Below are 22,785 nucleotides of genomic sequence, written 5' to 3'. Positions count from 1 at the left end.
CACTAGAACCAAACTCTCCTGCCTAAACTTTAAACTAAACTCTAACCATCCTAGTACAAAAATTATTTGAGAAACGTCTGCGAACAGAAATTCAGAAGAATATTCCATTAAGAGAGGTGTGATGGCATGAAGCCACACAAGGTATGAGGTCTATACCTCATAAGGGTCCGTTGAGCTCCAAAGATAGGAAAGGGTCTGAATCTTCACTAACTAAATGCTCTTTAAATCACAATTTCACAGGATGAGGACATCACAGTTGAATGTTTTTGAATGAAACACTAATTAAAATTAATTGGACCTCACAATTTCCAACCCCTGACATATCCCATCTTGATACATTCTGGTCTCAGTAAATTCAAAAGAAGTACGGCTGCTAAGTTCCCCAAACACTCCTCTCTCCATCCTTACTTAGTTCGTCCTAGGCTTTCTTGTCCTTCATGCACAATGAGCTTCTTGTTGACTCTGTCTCCCCTCCTAACATCTGCATCTTTAAAGAAACATTTAAGAAAACAACTCCACAATCAATGTTAAGTAGATAAAAAAAATTATATGTGTAGGCCTTCAGCCAAGTTAAGAAGACACAAATATATTTTCAAATTACATGAATTCCAAACACTACATATAAAAATATACAAGATGGGTATGCAAAAAAATACTATTAAAACGTTAGTCTAGAAGAGATATTTATACAATGTTAATTATATTCCATAAACAAAGATGCACTCCACTCACAAGCTTTGCAGTGCAGAAATTAAATGAATTGTATTAAATGTTACACAAAATGTGGCACGAGCTTGTTAGCACCAGAAAATGATCACCCTATCACGTTCTTTTTGCCAGAGAGGTAGTGGCACAGCCAAGCTATGCTCTTTCACAGCCATAAGGTGAGACAAAAGTAAAGCTTTTACCAAAGAAACCAATGGAATTTTGAACAACAGGTCACACAACAAATGGAAGTGATGAGTGTCTGATGGACATGGTGCAAGCCCACAGATGTAGACTGCAGGGTGTTGATAGACAGGGCATGCACGCAGCCTAGACTTAACATAAAAAAGTGTTTTAAAATGTATGTTATGTGCGTTCCAGTGAGAGTGTGCTTATGTAAGAGAGGATGTGTGTATGTAGGAAGGTAGCCTCTTTCTAGCCTTGTTACCCCCACTTTTGGCCTGTTTGTGAGTATGTGTCATGGTGTTTTTACTGTCTCACTGGGATCCTGCTAGCCAGGGACCAGTGCTCATAGTGAAAACCCTATGTTGTCAGTGTGTTTGATATGTGTTACTGGGATCCTGCTAGTCAGGACCCCAGTGCTCATATGTTTATTTCCTGTATGTGTTCCCTGTGTGGTGCCTAACTGTATCACTGAGGCCCTGCTAACCAGAACCTCAGTGTTTATGCTCTCTCTGCTTTCACAATTGTAACTGCAGGCTAGTGACTATCTTCACCAATTCTCATTGGCATACTGGAACACCCTTATAATTCCCTTGTATATGGTACCTGGGTACCCAGGGTATTGGGGTTCCAGGAGATCCCTATGGGCTGCAGCATTTCTTTTTCCACCCTTTGGGGAGCTCAGACAATTCTTACACAGGACTGCCACTGCAATCTGAGTGAAATAACGTCCATGTTATTTCACAGCCATTTTCACTTCACATAAGTAACTTATAAGTCACCTATATGTCTAACCCTCACTTGGTGAAGGTTAGGTGCCAAGTTACTTAGTGTGTGGGCACCCTGGCACTAGCCAAGGGGCCCCCACATTGTTCAGGGCAAATTCCCCGAACTTTGTGAGTGCGGGGACACCATTACACGTGTGTACTACACATAGGTCACTACCTATGTGTAGCATCACAATGGTAACTCCGCACATGGTCATGTAACATGTCTAGGATCATGGAATTGTCACCCGAATACCATTCTGGTATTAGGGGGACAATTCCATGCATCCCCGGGTCTCTAGCACAGAACCCGGGTACTGCCAAACTGCCTTTCCGGGGTTTCCATTGCAGCTGCTGCGCCTGCCAACCCCTCAGACAGGTTTCTAACCCCCTGGGGTCCAGGCAGCCCAGTCCCAGGAAGGCACAACAAAGGATTTCCTCTGAGAGAGGGTGTTACCCCCTCTTCCTTTGGAAATAGGTGTGAAGGGCTGGGGAGGAGTAGCCTCCCCCAGCCTCTGGAAATGCTTTGATGGGCACAGATGGTGCCTATCTCTGCATAAGCCAGTCTACACCAGTTCAGGGATCCCCCAGCCCTGCTCTGGCGCGAAACTGGACAAAGGAAAGGGGAGTGACCACTCCCCTGATCAGTACCTCCCAGGGGAGGTGCCCAGAGTGCTCCTCCAGTGTGTCCCAGACCCCTGCCATCTTGGACTCAGAGGTGCTGGGGGCACACTGGACTGCTCCGAGTGGCCAGTGCGAGCAGGTGACGTCAGAGACCCCTTCTGATAGGCTCTTACCTCTCTTGGTAGCCAAACCTCCTTTCCTGGTAGTCGAACCTTCTTTTCTGGCTATTTAGGGTCTCTCCTCTGGGGTATTCGTCAGATAACGAATGCAAGAGCTCACCAGAATTCCTCTTCACTTCCTTCTTCGACCTCTGTTTAAGGATCGACCGCTGACTGCTCCAGGACGCCTGCAAAACCACAACAAAGTAGCAAGACGACTACCAGCAACATTGTAGCGCCTCATCCTGCCGGCTTTCTCGACTGTTTCCTGGTGGTGCATGCTCTTAGGGCTGTCTGCCTTCACCCTGCACTGGAAGATAAGATGAAATCTCCTGTGGGTCTATGGAATCTTCCCTCTGCTAACGCAGGCACCAAAAGACTGCATCACTGGTCCACTGAGTCCCCTCTCATCCTGACAAGCATGGTCCCTGGAACACAGGAGCTGGATCCAAGTGACCCCCACAGACCAGTGATCCTTCAGTCCAAGTTTGGTGGAGGTAAGTCCTTGTCTCCCCACACGAGACAGCAAATCTGTGTACTGCGTGATTTGCAGCTGCTCCGGCTTCTGTGCACTTCTCCAAGGATTTCTTTGTGCACAGCCTAGCCTGGGTCCCCAGCACTGCGTCCTGCAGTGCTCAACCCTCTGAGTTGGACTCCAACATCGTGGGACCCTTCTGCGGGTGCTGCCTGCTTCTGCGGGGGCTCTCTGAGTTGCTGAGCGCCCCCTCTGTCTCCTCCTCAAAGGGGCGACATCCTGGTCCTTCCTGGTCCCCAGCAGCACCCAAAAACCTCTACCGCGACCCTTGCAGCTAGCAAGGCTTGTTTGCGGTATTTCTGAATGGAAACACTCCTGCAACATCCAGCACACCGTGGGACATCTTCCATCCAAAGGAGAAGTTCCTAGCCCTTTTCGTTGTTGCAGAACCTTTGGCTTCTTCCACCCAGAGGCAGCCCTTTTGCACCTTCATCCAGGGTTTCCTGGGCTGCTGCCCCCCTGGACACTATCGCGACTCTTGGACTTGGTCCCCTTGCCTTGCAGGTCCTTACGTCTAGGAATCCGTCTTCAGTGTTTTGCTGGTGCTTGTGGTTCTTGCAGAATCCCCCTATCACTACTATTGTGTCTTCCTGAGGTAGTAGGGTAACTTTACTCCTACTTTTCAGGGTCTTGGGGTGGGGTATCTTGGACACCCTGACTGTTTTCTTACAGTCCCAGCAACCCTCTACAAGCTCCTATAGGTCTGGGGTCCATTTGTGATACCAATTCCACTTTTGGAGTATATGGTTTGTGTTGCCCCTATACCTATGCTTGATTATTGCAACCTATTGTAATTCTACACTGTTTGCATTACTTTTCTGACTCTTACTTACCTGATTTTGGTTTGTGTACATATAACTTGTGTATATTACTTACCTTCTTACTGAGGGTACTCACTGAGATACTTTTGGCATATTGTCATAAAAATAAAGTACCTTTATTTTTAGTAACTCTGAGTATTGTGTTTTCTTATGATATTGTGCTATATGATATAAGTGGTATAGTAGGAGCTTTGCTTGTCTCCTAGTTCAGCCTAAACTGCTTTGCCATAGCTACCTTCCATCAGCCTAAGCTGCCAGAAACACCTCTATTCTACTAATAAGGGATAACTGGACCTGGCACAGGGTGTAAGTACCACAAGGTACCCACTATAAGCCAGGCCAGCCTCCTACAGTGTATGTGTAAGAATGCGTCTGTATATGTGAAATTGAAGGTCAAAGTGCGTGTGATGTCACTTCCTCTACCCAGGGCATTTCGGTGAATTGACGTTCATGCGGTGCGCCCAAACCATGACGAGATAAAAAAAAATAACTTCATAAAGGATGGAAATAGAGCTTTTATTGAGATTTGAAATAAAAAAGGTAAATAGTTAAGTGACGACAAGACAAAACCAGAGTGAGAAAGTGGCACAGTAGTAGCAGAAACCCTTTCCACCTACTTAGTTCAAAGACTGTGCTGGCGGAGCTCAAATCCTGAAGAAAGGGTGAGGCGATGCCAATGAGCATTGTATAACCCTTTAAACACTAGAGGGCGGACTCGTACCAAACAAAGCAAATACCCAACTAAGCACTTCGTCTTGATATAAGGAGATAACATCCACCGTACATATTTTTTAGTTCTATTAGGGAGTTCCTGCTCTTAAATTGTTCTATTAGAAACGCATGTGCGACGACGAACAGGTGATTCTTGATATATGTGCCATATATGGCTTCTTGACAAGTCACAGAGAAATGCCGATTCTGAGAAAAATTGGAGTTTTGGTTTGACTTAGTCTTAGCTTTCATGAGGTCTAGAGACAATTACAAAGAACGTCTTGACACTCAGAAGTGTTGTGGAGTGGAAATAGGAACATAATTAGCAAGAGATGCATGCCGATAATATCTTAGCCACACCTGCGCTAAAAAGTCATTTGAACACGATGCTAAGGGGCATATTTACAATGAACTGGCGAAGCGTGGTGCTGCACCAAAATTGCCAGTGCTGCGCTGCATCAGTTCTGAAACACAGGGATAGTACTAGCACTAAATTTAGCTGCCAGTGCCAAGACAGATATCCCTGCACCAAAATGCAAAGGTGTCTGTGTTGAAGGGAAAGATTGTTTATGTGCAGAAAGGTGTCCCTTCCTGCACATGAACAATCTGCAATGGCGATCTGGCCATGCAGAATGCAGCACACATAGAAGTACCAAATCATCATTATTTATTGATCACTTATGGGCAAGAGTGGCCAGTGGTACCTTGCCTGAGCTCAGTACTTCAGATAAACCCTCCAGGACTACAGATATCAACATGAGGTCAACTGCCCAAGCGTAAGCTGTCTAAAATGTGTAATGTTCTGGTAATTACATATCTTGTACATAAACATATCACGTGACATTCCACATGTCCTTTGTTTGTGTCTGGTTTCATTTTAGGATTTCACACAGCACTAGCTCAAGCTAATTTAATCCAACTGGCTTTGTGAGAAAACGATAAATTAGTTTGTGCTGTTCGCACTCAGCTGCGTCCTTTTTGCATAGACTATACGGAGGACTTTTCCCTCTGCAGCGTAACTTGATTTTAGGTCCAAAATAATCTTCGATAACAAAAGTAGGTGGCACTGCTGTTTGCAACATGAAAATCCTCAAACTGCAATAAAGCGTCGTACGATCACCCACACAAACATTTAATACATTTGGGGCAGTGCAGTAAGAATATCCAGCTGGATCTCTGACCGGCAACTATTTTTGAGCCAGATTCTGGCCCGTGACTATGAATCATAGATCAACTAACATGCACACAATCTTTCAACAAATACACAGTTATCACTTTCAGCGCACAATGGCACTTCAACCAACCCTCGTCCACTAACCATTATCCAGCTGTATAAAACGCTCCTACATACCCTGCTTCCCCTACATCGACACAAGGAATGCTTCACTTCTACACAAACAACTTTGTGCTAAACCCCTATCCAAACGGCCATCCACACTATGCCACTAAGCCACACTCTACGTATCCATCCTCTCCTTAATCTCACACAACCTCTCGCTTTTCTCACTAAATCCTTCCACTGCCCTTTACCCACTCTAAATACTGTCCATGCCAGCCCCTTAACCCTATTTTCAACCTTCTGTTATGCCCTTTGCCTACACAACCCTCCACTTTTGCCACCCAAAGCCCATGCAAGATTGGGCTGTGACAGAAGATAGACCCAGACACCAAATAAAGTGGCCCTAATTAGTGAAACAGATAGCTAAAAAAAGTGCCCCACATTTGCAAATTGAACAGTTTTTAGCTAGTACAGGCATTCAGTGTACGTTTTTTTTTAACAAAATATAGGAGACTCCTTGCATTCACGCTTGCTGCAGGCCATCTTTGTGGTAACGTCAGGGAAATACTAAAGACCACAAACAGCCATAAAAAACAGCGCAGCCTGAGGAGCACTACCTGATTGCCGATAAGCCTACCTCTTCCCCTTGCTCACCCACCAATTAACCCTTCAAACCCGTTTATCTCCTCTCCCACTCTCCAGGGATTCTCCTTTAACACCTAACCCTACCCCCTTCACTTTCCATACCACCCTAATCCTTCACTTTCAAATCCTACATCTGAAGTCACACACCAATATCAGACAGTAATACCCTACTAAAACAAATCTAAACACCCATAGACTCTTTTGCTAAAAAGCTTTTCAGAAATTCTCAATCCCATCTATCCCAGAATACTCACCTGCACTAAAAATGCACTTAATGCCAATATAAATAATGCAACTTATCTTCCAACTCTACCTCACAATTTCCAAGCAGCAAATACACCAACGATGCAGTCCACAAATACACAACACAGCTCACTCACTTGTGTATCATCCATTGAAGAATTCAGAGCCATAAAAACAGACCCTCATGATCCACCACCACATCTCGCCCATACCCCTTCTGCTTCTAACATACACAAAATAAAGCCACTTCACACCACTCTTCAAAACCTCACTTGCCCGTGTCTACCATAGAGCAATGCAACTATTCAAACACAATTCCAGAGGCCATCCCTACATTTCAACCCTTCTTCCCACATCCCTCACACACAGACTCTAAAAAATGCTTTCTAAGCCTTATGGATGATGGTAACTACATTCGCCAACAACCCAGTTTCTGTCCTGCTTCAGTTAACAGAACCATAATAGTACACCACCTACAATCTCCAAGAACAATACTCACTCCTTTGCAGCACAAAATCACACCACTGCCAAAACAGTTTTTCAAACTTCCTACTAATAAATCCTCGTTGGATATCCAAAAACAAGTACTGCATTTTTGTACCTATTGACATAGAACCTGACTTACTCTTCATATCTGAATCATACTGGGAAAAACATGGCTCCAGTAGAGAATTCCAGTATTGTTGCTTTGGGTTACTTTGCATCAAGGAGGCATTCCATGGTTGGCAGATGGTCTTTCCCATGCAAACACCCATGGGTTTTGACACAAAACCCTGGGTTTTACACCCCTTTAAAGAAGGCATGAAAAAGGAGAAATGTTTTTATTTATCATAACATTTCTTACTTTGCATGTGTGCTGCACCGTACAGCATACATTCAAAGTGGGAAAAGTTGCAAAGTTAGGCTAAGGCTGGTATTTTGTCCTGAAAGGGTACCCTTTCAGCACAGAACCCATGCTAGACATGACACAGATGCCTATGCACTATGATGCCAAAATGTGTATAGGACGCTAGGTACCATGAATGTGTAGCAATAGTAGAGCAGGAATTGTGCCATATCGTAGTAGATAAGGCACTTTCTTTTTTTTTGTCCTCATTCCCCTTGGGCTCCTTCTTTGAGCCATCTTAGTTTACACCCACTCGCTTGCGAAGACAGACCATGACCTGGGAGGCCATATCTCTCTAACCAAACCCCGATTCGGGAGCTGCAATATCTTCACAGCTAAGAGGAATAAGGTTTAATCACCGGACAGAAGAAAACATCCTCTTTTCTATGTAGCTTAATTGCTAGAGTAATTTCTCAGCTACTCCACCAAAGGAAACCAAAATGTGTTTGCTCTCGAAATTCCGTCAGCCGTGTCCATCTTCAAAACATAGCAGAGCACTCCCAACCATTCTGCATATTTAGGAGGTGTTTCTCCCATCCAATTCCGGCATATCTCTCTTCTAGCTAGCAATACTGCATAAAATAGCAATTTCTCTATGTCGCTGCTCAACTCATCGGACTTCTCCGTTATTCTGAAAATAATTAGAGAGAGATTTACCTTAATCTCGGCTCCCACCACACAGTCTTACCCACTTTTTCCCAAAATTGGTGTATTGCTGGGCACTCCATGAACATGTGAATATCTGTTGCATTCTCTAAGCCGCACTTAGCACATTTAACCACTTTCCGTTTCCTCATTTTTTAAAGTTTATGTGGGGCCTGGTAAGCTCTGTTAATAGAAAAAAAGGTGGTTTCTTCTGAAAGGGGCAGGTTTAAACAAAGTACGCATAGAGATTTGCCACAAATATGGAAGTTGCTTCCTAGGTAAACAACCTCACCAGAGATCTTCATCCAGCTTAAAATCCCTATCTGCCGAATCTAGGATTTCCCAGTACCACATAGAAACTTCCTTTGTGGTCTGGGGACCCCACATGATCTTCTCTTCAAGATGGTTCATAATCCCTGGGATCGTCCTAATACTCTGTGACCAACCTTTCATCTGAATATATTTTAGTCTTGACAGCTTCCCCCCAGTCTCCTTATATAGTTCATCCTAGGAATTTAAGCTACCATCTCTAAAAAGATCCCCCATTATTCCATTCCTGCCTTCCTGATTGAAATGGCCAGTTTATCATTGAAACATTCTGGGGTGCCTGGAGAGTCCCAAATAGGGAGCACAGTAACTGTAATAATCTGCCTTCATTACTCGTCTTGTATTATACCAGACGTGCCATGCCTTGCAACACTTTCAGCTTCATTTAAACAAAAAAAATGGTGTCTCCACATTTTAGCAAAAAATAATTTGCTGCTCCTTTAACTTCTCCTACCATTGCCTTGAACATACATTCCACTTTCGAAGAGCATCCTTACATTCTTGAGCTGGAAGACCCAAGCATAATATTGTAAATACGGCAATGCAAGGCCCCCCTTCTCTCTCCTTCTACGCAACTTCTTCCATGAGATCCTAATCCCTTTGTATGCCTATATAAATGAGTTGATAGCCTGTTGAATCTTCTCTACATAGTTTTTAGTAATTTGTAGTGGTATCGAGTTAAACATAAAACTGACTTTGGCCAAAATCACCATCTTCACCAGGCTTACTCTCCCCAGAATTGTCAAAGGGAGGCGTACCCACACCTGCATCTGTTTGTTGCAATCTGCGAATACTTTTTTCAAATTCACCACAGGGATCTGCTCTACATCCTGTACAATCTTGAGGCCCAGATATCTCATTTCACTTTTAATTTGCGGACTTCTCATTTCACTTTTAATTTGCGGACTATCCCTCCTCTGGTTCCAAACCATAACCTCTGATTTTCCGGCATTAAGGTGATATCCCGACACTTTGTCGGAAACCTTTGCTATGTTCATCACTGCCGGGAGGGCTGATAAGGCACTTTCTTGATCTTTCTCTCTTTTTTCTCTCATGCAATGCATTGCGTTGTGTGACATCTCTGCAGATCTAGACTATGGTTTCAAACCTATATAAATGCATCCTAGGGGACCTGAACATAAGGTTTGACAAACCTAATATGTCCAGCATATTCACACAGGCCTAGACACTCTCAACCTACAATAGTTGATTCCAAAACTCACCCACATTGAAGAAAACACATTGCATATCATCTCTGCAACTCAGACCTAGTTGCATTTCAAAGGAAACACCTGTTTGCCTCCCAGTAGAAGATAGCATAACTCTCCTGAGCTAAAACTACATATTGACCTTGGAGCCAGCTGAATTTGATGGACCTAGAAACCCATCTTACTTTCAGTACAGGCCTGGACTCTATAAACTCAGTTACAATAACTCTATAAATGGCTCCATGAAGCATTTGACATACACTTCCCAGTTGACACATCAAAACGTAATAAAAGAAAAATAAGCCCCACTGGATGAATGCTTATTTGAAAAGATAAAACAACAAATAACAAAGCTTAACCAGACCAGGCAGAAAAAAAAAACTTTCAAGAAAAAATTTGCCTTTATAGACATAACAGAATGTGTGATGCCGCAAACTACCTCAGCGTCTCTCTATCGGACCGCGGTCGGGCGGCAGTCTGCATTTCGGGACGCTGGCACCGCCGCTGCTGCGGTGCGGCCCAGGAGGCACATTTCGTGTTCTGGGTCGCGCCACAGCCACTGCCAGCCTCCTTGATTTTCCCTCTACTCACCTCTTTGGGTCTTTCCTCTTCTTTCCTCCTTTTTCTTTTTCTTCTGTCTGTGTTTCCTCTTTCTTCTTGGTCTCCATATTGTCTTCTTCCTTGGTGTTCTTCTCCCCAGCATGCCTTTTTCCTTTTCCTTCTCTTCTTGGTCTTTTTTCCTATTCATTTCTGTATGGTCTTTCCCAATCCAATATGGTGTCGTACTAGCTCCCTGTTGTGTCACTTCCTGTTTTCTGGTATATAAGCACTGCAGTTCCTTTCTTCCTTGCGTTGCAAACACTTCCGTTTTGGTGGTGATCCTCGCTCCTGCTTTCCGTTCTTTCTGTGCTCCTGCTTCTTCCTGCGAGATTATATTATATTTATTTCCTTTTTTCATTGGTTTTTCCTATTTTTCAGGAGTTCCTGTGGTAAAGGTATTTTCCCAATTTTGGGGTTTTTCCTCTGGGACTCCTTCTGGAGGGTATGCTCTGCCTTGGGGTCTTTTCCAGTCAGCAGCACCGTGGCTACTAGAAAGGGTCGCCCATATCTTGGGCAGTCCAGAACCCTGCAAAATACTGGGTGTTCCTTCAAGTTCTTCAGCCTACGGTGGTAAGAGACGTGCAGACCGTGACAGAATGTACATCTCAACAATCAAAAAAGCTATAAAAGTTACTACTCAAGAGTTAATCACAACAAAATATGCTTTAGGACCCGAAATGCACCGAAGGGACCCATCCCATTTCTTTGGAATTTTGTCACAAACTGGCAACTTATTGGAAAACCAAGGCATATATGTTAGCGTCATATTTAAAACAAAAAAACACTAACCCATTCCAACAAACCCATACAGAGGCAGGCTAACTCAGCTTTTGCACACCTTCAAAGGACTATCATTAACCAAATTTCTGGATCTTGTCAAACTTAGCAGGCTAGCCATTTGCCCCTCTGACTCTTGTCACATTAAAAACTTCAAAAACATTCTTCTAGCAGCTTCAGCAGCCATCCCAATCAGAACATTGGTAAACAACTTCTTAACAACAGGAGTTTTTCCAGAAGACTTAAAAAGGCATACATGCTCCAGTTATTAAAGAAAACAAACCTGGATTCTAAGGCCCCCAACAATCACATACCTTTAGCAAACAGTCCATTCCTAGGCAAACGTATACAAACCGCATGCTTTGACCAGGTGTCACAGTTCATTGAAGAAAACTCCTTTCTTTCTGACTTCCAAGCAGGCTTCTGTCCAGGAAGAGGTACTGAATCAGCCCTAATCTCCATCTGGGGTGAACTTAAATACACTGTAGACCAGAATAGGGTTGCTGAATTACTTGTCTTGGACCTTTCAGTTGCCTTCAACAGTGAATCAAGGCACAAAACTCAAGGAAGCCTGCAATAGAACAAATGTGATCCATAATCCTCCTTACTCATCAAAACCTGATGGCATAAGAGCAGGAGTTACTCAAGGCTCTATCACCTCACTCCTCCTTTTCAACATCTACAGATCTTATCAATGTTTTTGAATTCATGTGCTATAACCGCACAAACAACATACATATATTTGGTAAATTCGAAAGCCACAGGTCATTGGAAAATCCAAAATCTTCAGTTGCCTCCAGGACGTTCACAAGTGAATGACATGATGCCTTTATGGTCTCCACTGGTTACCAGCAGCCAGAAGATCCTGCTTCGGGCTGTTTTATATCACCCACATTGCACAAAATGGCAAAGGCCCACTTTTCATCAGGAGGAAAATCACAAAGTTAATCCAACAAAGGAAACGTATGCCCTAGTCTGGCACCCATGCTCAAAATCCCAACATACTAGAAAAAAAATATAGCTTGAAAATCTTTCTCGGTGCATGGAGCTAAAATATGGTATTTTTTACCCCCAAAAATAAGGTCTACCAAGAACTATCTCACCTTCGGAAGACTACTCAAGAGCTAGCTTTTCTATACATAATCTCAATACTCACAACACAACAAAGTATGGCAATAGTATGAACAAGAAAATAAAACAGTACATTAAAAAGATGACCTCTGCTATGTTACATTTACATCTTACACACACACTCACGTGCGGCCCCCCTCCCCAGACCAATTAAGGCCCTGGGGACCCCATCCCCCAGGGCCTGGCCATGTCACCTGGGTGCCCCGCAGCTCACCCAGTCACCACCGTTGGGGACCAGAGTGTTTGACTTGGCAGGAGCTGTCAAAGCTCCCGCCAAGTCACAGTAAACAGCTATGTCCCAGGGATGGGCACCCCGACACATAGCAGGAACCAGCCCTGGCGTTGGGGTTGGCAGTCGCCAGGGCCATCATTGGCTCCTCAAGTGGCCCCCCCCAACTTATACAGCACAGGGGAGATGGTGGCCTCTGGGGCCCCAGAATGGGCCCCCTCGATCTTATTTAAATTTAACCCCGGGGGTGGCTGTTACCGGGTCTGTGGGGGGAGGCATGGCACCCCATCATTTACTTAGATGAAGCCCCAGGATGGTGGCGGTCCCCAGGGATGCGGGGGCCAGGTGCCCAACCTACAGTACATTTAAAATTATGTCCCGGGGAGGGGACGGACCCTGGGGCTGCGGGTGGGCCAGTCGGTGTAGGAAAGTACCATCTTGCCTGGCATGTTACCCCCATATTTCACTGTATATATGTTGTTTTAGTTGTATGTGTCACTGGGACCCTGCCAGCCAGGGCCCCAGTGCTCATAAATGTGCCCTGTATGTGTTACCTGTGTTATGACTAACTGTCTCACTGAGGCTCTGCTAACCAGAACCTCAGTGGTTATGCTCTCTCATTTCTTTCCAAATTGTCACTAACAGGCTAGTGACCAATTTCACCAATTTACATTGGCATACTGGAACACCCTTATACTTCCCTAGTATATGGTACTGAGGTACCCAGGGTATTGGGGTTCCAGGAGATCACTATGGGCTGCAGCATTTCTTTTGCCACCCATAGGGAGCTCTGACTTTGTGAGTGCGGGGACACCATTACACACGTGCACTATACATATGTCACTACATATGTATAGCGTCACAATGGTAACTCCGAACATGGCTGTGTAACATGTCTAAGATCATGGAATTGTCACCCCAATGCCATTCTGCCATTGGGGAGACAATTCCATGATCCGCCGAGTCTCTAGCACAGACCCGGGTACTGCCAAACTGCCTTTCCCGGGGTTTCACTGCAGCTGCTGCTGCCAACCCCTCAGACAGGTTTCTGCCCTCCTGGGGTCCAGCCAGGCTTGGCCCAGGAAGGCAGAACAAAGGACTTCATCAGAGAGAGGGTGTTACACCCTCTCCCTTTGGAAAAAGGTGTTAGGGCTGGGGAGAAGTAGCCTCCCCCAGCCTCTGGAAATGCTTTCATGGGCACAGATGGTGCCCATTTCTGCATAAGCCAGTCTACACCGGTTCAGGGATCCCCCATCCCTGCTCTGGCGCGAAACTGGACAAAGGAAAGGGGAGTGACCACTCCCCTGACCTGCACCTCCCCTGGGAGGTGCCCAGAGCTCCACCAGTGTGCTCCAGACCTCTGCCATCTTGGAAACAGAGGTGCTGCTGGCACACTGGACTGCTCTGAGTGGCCAGTGCCAGCAGGTGACGTCAGAGACTCCTTCTGATAGGCTCCTACAGGTGTTGCTAGCCTATCCTCTCTACTAAGTAGCCAAACCTCCTTTTCTGGCTATTTAGGGTCTCTGCTTTGGGGAATTCTTTAGATAACGAGAGCTCATCAGAGTTCCTCTGCATCTCTCTCTTCACCTTCTGCCAAGGAATCGACCGCTGACTGCTCTGGAAGCCTGCAAAACTGCAACAAAGTAGCAAAGACGACTACTGCGACCTTGTAACGCTGATCCGGCCGCCTTCTTGACTGTTTTCCTGGTGGTGCATACTGTGGGGGTAGTCTGCCTCCTCTCTGCACTAGAAGCTCCGAAGAAATCTCCCGTGGGTCGACGAAATCTTCCCCCTGCAACCGCAGGCACCAAAAGACTGCATCACCGGTCCTCTGGGTCCCCTCTCAGCATGACGAGCGTGGTCCCTGGAACTCAGCAACTCTGTCCAAGTGACTCCCACAGTCCAGTGACTCTTCAGTCCAAGTTTGGTGGAGGTAAGTCCTTGCCTCCCCACGCTAGACTGCATTGCTTGGTACCGCGTGATTTGCAGCTGCTCCGGCTCCTGTGCACTCTTCCAGGATTTCCTTTGTGCACAGCCAAGCCTGGGTCCCCGACACTCTAACCTGCAGTGCACGACCTCCTGAGTTGTCCTCCGGCGTCGTGGGACCTTCTTTTGTGACTTCGGGTGAGCTCTGGTTCACTCCTCTTTGTAGTGCCTGTTCTGGCACTTCTGCGGGTGCTGCTTGCTTCTGAGTGGGCTCTTTGTCTTGCTCGACGCCCCCTCTGTCTCCTCACGCAATTGGCGACATCCTGGTCCCTCCTGGGCCACAGCAGCATCCAAAAACCCTAAACGCGACCCTTGCAGCTAGCAAGGCTTGTTTGCGGTCTTTCTGCACGGAAACACGTCTGCAAGCTTCTTCACGACGTGGGACATCCATCCTCCAAAGGGTAAGTTCCTAGTCCTCTTCGTTCTTGCAGAATCCACAGCTTCTACCATCCGGTGGCAGCTTCTTTGCACCCACAGCTGGCATTTCCTGGGCATCTGCCCACTCCCGACTTGAGTGTGACTCTTGGACTCGGTCCCCTTGTTCCACAGGTTCTCTCGTTAGGAAATCCATTGTTGTTGAATTGCTGGTGTTGGTCTTCCTTGCAGAATTCCCCTATCACGATTTCTGTGCTCTCTGGGGAACTAAGGTGCACTTTGCACCCTCTTTTCAGGGTCTTGGGGTGGGCTATTTTTCTAATCCTCACTGTTTCCTTACAGTCCCAGCGACGCTCTACAAGGTCACATAGGTTTGGGGTCCATTCGTGGTTCGCATTCCACTTCTAGAGTATATGGTTTGTGTTGCCCCTGTACCTATGTGCTCTCATTGCAATCTATTGTGACTATACATTGCTTGCATTGTTTTCTATTGCTATTACTGCATATTTTTGGTATTGTGTACATATATCTTGTGTATATTTGCTATCCTCATACTGAGGGTACTCACTGAGATACTTTTGGCATATTGTCATAAAAATAAAGTACCTTTATTTTTAGTATATCTGTGTATTGTGTTTTCTTATGATATTGTGCATATGACACCAGTGGTATAGTGGGAGCTTTGCATGTCTCCTAGTTCAGCCTAAGCTGCTCTGCTAAGCTACCCTTTTCTATCAGCCAAAGCTGCTAGACACCTCTTCTACACTAATAAGGGATACCTGGACCTGGTGCAGAGTGTAAGTACCCCTTGGTACTCACTACAAACCAGGCCAGCCTCCTACATTGGTTGGGCAGCGGTGTGATAAGTACTTGCAACTCCTTACCACTTTGTCATTTTGTACTTTTCATAAGAGAAAAATATACAAAACAAGTTCAGTGTATGTACACCTAACCAAAAAGTTTTGCTTTTCTTCTCTTACTCCTTTGCTAAGTGCTGAAATGTACCTCTAGAAACTTTCAAAAAGTTCTTAAAAGTTGAAAAAGTTTTTTTTGTTCCTGTTCTTTAAAAAGTTCTGAAACTTTTTCTTTCTTTTTCTGTCCCTTAAACCTTTTCTATCATGTCTGGTACAGATCAAACTCAGGATCTGGCCAGAATTGCTTATGACCACCTTAGCTGGAAAGGAGCAAGGAGTCTCTGCATTGAAAGAGGTTTAGGGGTAGGGAAGAATCCCTCAAGAGAATTGTTAGTTAATATGCTCATTGAACAGGATAAGACCATAGTTGGCACGTCTGGTGAGAAATTAGCTGATGGTTCACACTCTGATTCTGGGGTAGCCCCAGTAAAAGGGTTAGAAGGGAACCTTCCCAACCTGCCCCTTAGCAGGCCACCTAGCAGGGCTGGTACTGATGTGAGTTCTCATCATAGTATAGAGGTTGCTCCTTTAGGCCAGGTCGTTAGAGTGCCATCTGTTAGGGACAGGTCTCCCTCTGTTCATTCTCACCATTCTTCTGTGTCAAGGCATGCCCAACCCACCCTCCCTGAAGACAGAATGTTAGAAAGGGAACTCAGTAGATTGAGAGTGGAAGAATCCAGGCTGAAGCTTAAGAAGCAACAGCTGGATTTAGATAGACAAGCATTTGACTTAGAAAAAGAAAGACAGAGATTGGGGTTTGGACCCCATGGTGGCAGCAGCATTACAGATAGTAACTGTTAGAAATGGGGTTTTTGGTTGGCAGTCAGGTTGCCCTCTGTCCAAGCAAGAACCCTCACTCTAGTCAGGGTAAGTCACACACAATCCAAAATCAGCCTGTGCTCACCCTCCGGTAGCTTGGCACGAGCAGTCAGGCTTAACTTAGAAGGCAATGTGTAAAGCATTTGTGCAATAAATCATACAATACCATAATATAACACCACAAAAATACACCACACAGTGTTTAGAAAAATATATAATATTTATCTGGGTATTTGCAGGTCAAAACGATCAAAGTTGCAATATGAATTTGTAAAGATATCACTGAAAAGTGATATAAAGGGGGTCATTCTGACCTCGGCGGTAAAAGGCACTTACCGCCGGTCAGAAGACCGCCACAACACCGCCGCGGTCGCGGTAAACCGCCACGTCATTCTGACCCGCAACTGGCAAACCGCCAAAAACCCGACATCCACACAAGTCCGCCACACCAAAGGTCAGCGAAAAATGGCGATGACCAAACCTCCACCGTCACGCCAACAGAAATACGCCCATACCATTCCGACCCACGAATCCACGTGGCGGTCTTTCAAACAGGGTATTCCATTGTCGGTACACACCGCCGCGGTCAAAATACACACACCCTTACAAAACACAACCACATTGGACATTTTGAAACACACACACCTGATACACATACAAACACCACTCCCACACACCCAATACAATATAAAACACACACCCACATCACCCACAAACCCTTACTACCACAATTGCGACTGAAGGCCAGAGAGAGACTGAACAGCTTAGAGTAGACCATAACACAGAGCCTAAACACAACATCACCCACACAATTACAACACACAAAACACCATACACCACCACACACATCACACTCCACAACACATACAACATCCCTCACCTCATCCACACCACCCCATGGCACCCCAAAGACACCCCAAGTTCTCTGACGCAGAACTCAGGGTCATGGTGGAGGAAATAGTACGTGTAGAGCCCCAGCTATTCGAGGCACAGGTGCAGCACACCACAATAGCTAGGAAGATGGAGCTATGGCAAAGGATAGTCGACAGGGTCAACGCAGTGGGACAGCATCCACGCAATCGGGACGACATCAGGAAGAGATGGAACGACCTACGGGGGAAGGTGCGTTCCATGGTATCAAGGCACAACATTGCGGTGCAGAAGACTGGCGGCGGACCCCCACCTACTCCCCCAGATTTCACAGCATGGGAGGAGGAAGTCTTGCACATCCTGCATCCTGAGGGCCTCGCAGGAGTACGCGGAGGAATGGACTCTGGTAAGTCAAATCTTAACTACTACTTCCCACCCCCACCCCACCTGCATGCCAGCACATACCCCCACCCTCACCCCCACCCCCATCACAACTACTCCCTGCAAATGTCCCACTATCACAACCCACCCATCCCAACACCTAGACCTGCATGCGACCACAAAGCATGGACACCCATCACCAAAGCATGCCCACTGCACACACACATCACCCCCACAAGCCACCCTCACAAAAGCCCCCACAAGGGATTGCCTGCACTTGAGTACACGGACACCCACCCATCACACGATATGCCACACACAGAAGCAATAACCATACCCTTATACCCCTGCAGGACCCGAACGCCACCACACCGCCACAGAGGGTACAGAGATGTCCATCCCACCCCCAGAAGAGGCCCCCAGCGATGACAGCAGCTCTGTCTCCCTGGACCCAGATGACCAGCCCGGCCCATCGGGGACCTCTGGACAGTCGGTTCCCCACACACAGCCACAGGCTACAGCAGACCGAACCCCCTCTGGGAACACCAGCACAGCTCCCACCCAGCGGGCCCATGCCTCCGTCTCCAGGACACGTCAATCAGCGGTGTGTCCGCCACTACAGGGCACCCAGGTTGACCCACCACCCCAACAACAACAGGGACCTGGGGGCAGTGGTAGTGGGCACACCGTCCAGGGGACAGAGGCCCAGGGAAACAGGGGAACTGGGAGGGCTGCTGTGCGACAGGGGGGGGACAGGCCCAGGGAACCCACTCTCCAAGAGGCCCTCACCACCATCATGGGAGCATACCACCACTCCCAGGAGACGATGGCGACAGTACTGGCCAGGTTCCAGGAGATCCAGGCACAGCAGGAGGAACGGTACATGGGGTTCAGAGACGAACTCAGGAACATCGGTTCCGCAATGGGGACCATAGTCCTGGCCCTCAACCAGATAGTCACCACATTGCGGGACCATGTGGCACCACAAAGGGCCCCTGTCACTAGCCTGGACCAGGAACAGCCTACCACCTCCACCGGCGCTAGTGGACAGGAGGCCCCCACACAACGACAGGCCACCAGAACCCCACCTCCTGCTGAAGAACAACCACCCCGCAAGCGGAACCTGAGATCTCACAAGAAGACAGAGTAAGATTGCAAGACCCCCGCCAGCATAAGATACCCCCTGATGTCATCCCACTGTCCCACATTGTCACCCTGTCCAACTTTAAACTGCCCCTGCTCCATCCTTCCACAGGCATATGGACAATGCACCTGTGAGACTGAGAACTGGACTCTGCCATGGACATTACTCCACCCCAACCCATCACCGTTTTACTATCATGTACCTATATGTAGCACTTGAAATAAATCACTTATTGCACGTACAATAACAGGAGTCTGCTCATATTTTACTATTATGTATCACACATAACGGTGCTATTATGTTCTGTGACATTGTGATGACAACATACCAATGACAACAAGGTGTAGTCCATGGGCAAACAAAGCAGAAGTCACGCAGTTGGTCAAACAGCTCTGAAAAGTGAATAGAAAGTCACAATTCAGTTAAGAGGAAATGGTGGGGAACACAGAAAGTAGAGATGCAGGAGGCCTGAAGTAAATGTAAAATGGCGTGGGTGATTCTTACCTGTGTGCTACTGAAAATACTGTTGTATAACTGTGTCCCTGTTGTCCGTGTCGTCCCCGTCGTCTTCCTCCTCTTCACTCTCCACAGGCTCCACAGCTGCTACGACACCACCATCTGGACCATCCTCATGCAGGAAAGGCACCTGGCGTCGCAAAGCCAGATTGTGAAGCATACAGCAGGCCACGATGATATGGCACACCTTCTTTGGTGAGTACATTAGGGATCCACCTGTCATATGCAGGCACCTAAACCTGGCCTTCAGGAGCCCGAAGGTCCTTTCTATAGTTCACCCATGGGCATCATTGTACCGTTCCTCTGCCCTGGTCCGGGGATTCCTCACTGGGGTCAATAGCCAGGAGAGGTTGGGGTAACCAGAGTCACCTAATAACCACACACGGTGACTCTGTAGCTGTTCCATCACATAAGGGATGCTGCTATTTCGCATAACATACGCGTCATGCACTGACCCAGGGAACTTGGCATTTACATGGGAGATGTACTGGTCATGTACTGGTCAGCCAAACAGACCACCTGGACATTCATCGAATGATAACTTTTTCTGTTTCTGTACACCTGCTCACTGTCTTTGGGGGGAACCAAAGCCACATGGGTCCCATCAATGGCACCAATGATGTTGGGGATATGTCCAAGGGCATAGAAATCACCCTTCACTGTAGCCAAATCCTCCTCCTCAGGGAAAACAATATAGCTCCGCATGTATTTCATCAGGGCAGACAACACTCTGGACAAAACCTTAGAAAACATAGGCTGAGACATCCCTGATGACATGGCCACTGTTGTCTGAAAAGACCCACTTGCCAAAAAATGGAGTACTGACAGAACCTGCACGAGAGGGGGAATCACTGTGGGTTGGCGGATGGGGGACATCAGGTCTGGCTCCAGCTGGGCACACAGTTCATGTATAGTGGCTCGGTCAAGTCGGTATCGAAGTATAATATGTCGTTCTTCCATTGTCGACAGGTCCACCAGCGGTCGGTACACGGGAGGATTCATCCTTCTCCTCGCAAGTCCCAGCGGACGGTGCCTAGGAAGGACAACATGGAGTACAGAGTCAAGCAACCCACAGGTTCGTACACCCAGCTTGCACAGTAATAGAATCGCTATGCAGTGAAAGGCTTGTATGAGTGGCAATGCAAGGCCTAGGCCTGTGTGATGCAGTAGAAATTAAGCCATGTGGGCCCTTGAAATGGCGGCTGCCTGACCTGAGAAGTGTGACAGTGGGATGTGAGGTCAATGCGCTGGCGTGGCACACCGTGGCGGTAGGCGGTCGAAGACCGCGGTGCGAAGCCGCATTGGTTACCATTGAACCCTATGGGTTTCATTAGCCAATGACGATGTGCGGCGGCGGTCGCGGTACGCACCGCGGCGGTACGCACCGCCGCGGGCGTGACCGCCATTTTCTATCTGCTTAATCACTCGAGACCTGATCATCCACAGGAGAGGACCTATACTGCAAGTGCTGCTGTGACCTCGGTCTGGAAGATACAATGGCTGCTGCGACTGGGGAAAGGGCCCCTGCCTTCACTTCTGAAGAGTTGGAGAAACTTGTGGATGGGGTCCTCCCCCAGTATGCGCTACTCTACGGTCCTCCAGACCAACAGGTAAGTACACTGGGTGCACGTTGAATGGGCTATGCCTGTGTTGGGTAGGGTGGATGTAAGATGGTGGGGAGGGGAGCGAATGAGGAGTGCAACGCACGACAGATGAGAGCATGTGCCACATGGCAAGGTTGGGGAGGGGGGGCCAATCACATCTAACATGCAGAAAACTGATGATATTTCCTTTCCCACCCTGTACATGTCAAATAGGTCAGCGCCCATCAGAAAGTCGACATTTGGCGTGCCATCGTCAAGGACGTCCGGGCCCTGGGGGTCCACAACAGACGGGGCACCCACTGCCGAAAGAGGTGGGAGGACATCCGCCGCGGGACCAGGAAGACCGCCGAGTCACTGCTGGGGATGGCCTCCCAACGTAGGAGGGGTGCCAGCCGCCAATTGACCCCCCTGATGTCCCGGATCCTGGCGGTGGCCTACCCCGATTTGGATGGGCGTGTGAGGACATCACAGCAGACACAAGGGGGTGAGTATCAGCACATTCTGCTATCTTTGCGCGCAGTGGAGGTGTCTGGGTTGGGGAGGAGGGCTGTGGGTGACATTAGGCCAGGGCGCTTTCTGTAGTCTAGTCCCCTCCTTTAGACATGGCCCTGTGCCCCCGCCCCCCACCTCTGTAGGGTGCCAAGTACAGCTTCCATGCTCCGGTATCATCCATGTGTGCATTTGTTGTCCGTGGACCTGTAGGCCTAGTCACAAGTACTGAGTAGTGTACCCCTACTGCGCGGCGTAGTGCAGGTGGCTTCTGTGTCTGTCCTCTCCGACAACGGTGTTGACAATGCATGCACTCAATCTGTCTTTTTTCTCCCCCCCCTTGTTCTTTATCTTCTTGTGCATGTGTGCATTAGCATCATCAGGCGGAGGAGATTTGGCATCGGAGCACGAGGGAGCTGCAACTCACATGGCCCCGGTGGGCCATGCTACAGACACCGAGGTCACCAGTGATACGGAGGGCGAGGGGAGCTCCACAACGGGGACCCGTGGAGACGTCAGCGACACCGACACGTCCTCGGAAGGGAGCTCCCTTGCGGTGGCGGCAACATCCGTGCCCCCCGCCACAACAGGTACAGCCGCCACCCAGCGCACCAGCCCCGCCCTCCCAGCAGCCCCTCGGCCTTCGCTCCGTGCCCGCTCGCCCAAGAAGGCGGGCATCTCCTTCGCCCCAGGCACCTCAGGCCCTGCCCCAGTTACCCCTGCTGCCCTCAGTGAGGAGGTCATTGACCTCCTGAGGACACTCATTGTTGGGCAGTCTACCCTTTTGAATGCCATCCAGGGTGTAGAAAGGGAGGTGCATCGGAGCAATGCATACCTGGAGGGCATTCATTCGGGTCAGGCTGCCCATCAACGATCGTTCAATGCTCTGGCCTCAGCACTGACGGCAGCCATTGTCCCTGTTTCCAGCCTCCCTCTTCTAACTGCCTCCACCCAGTCCCAGTCTCCTGTTCCTCAGCCTATCCCATCCACACCATCAGACCAGCCTGCACACACCTCAACACCCAAGGGCAGCTCATCCAGACATAAGCACCACAGATCCCACAAGCATTCACCCAAACAACATCCAGATGCAGACATGCCAACAGTCACTACCACCTCTGTGTCCCCCTCCTCCTCGTCTCCCTCCTCCCTCCCTGTGACGTCTCCACTCACACCTGCATGCACACCACCATCAGCCAGTACTTCCATCACC

The sequence above is a fragment of the Pleurodeles waltl genome, chromosome 12 (genome assembly GCF_031143425.1).
Source record: "Pleurodeles waltl isolate 20211129_DDA chromosome 12, aPleWal1.hap1.20221129, whole genome shotgun sequence".
Lineage (NCBI taxonomy): Eukaryota > Metazoa > Chordata > Amphibia > Caudata > Salamandridae > Pleurodeles > Pleurodeles waltl.
Note: the sequence above shows the minus strand (reverse complement) of the source record.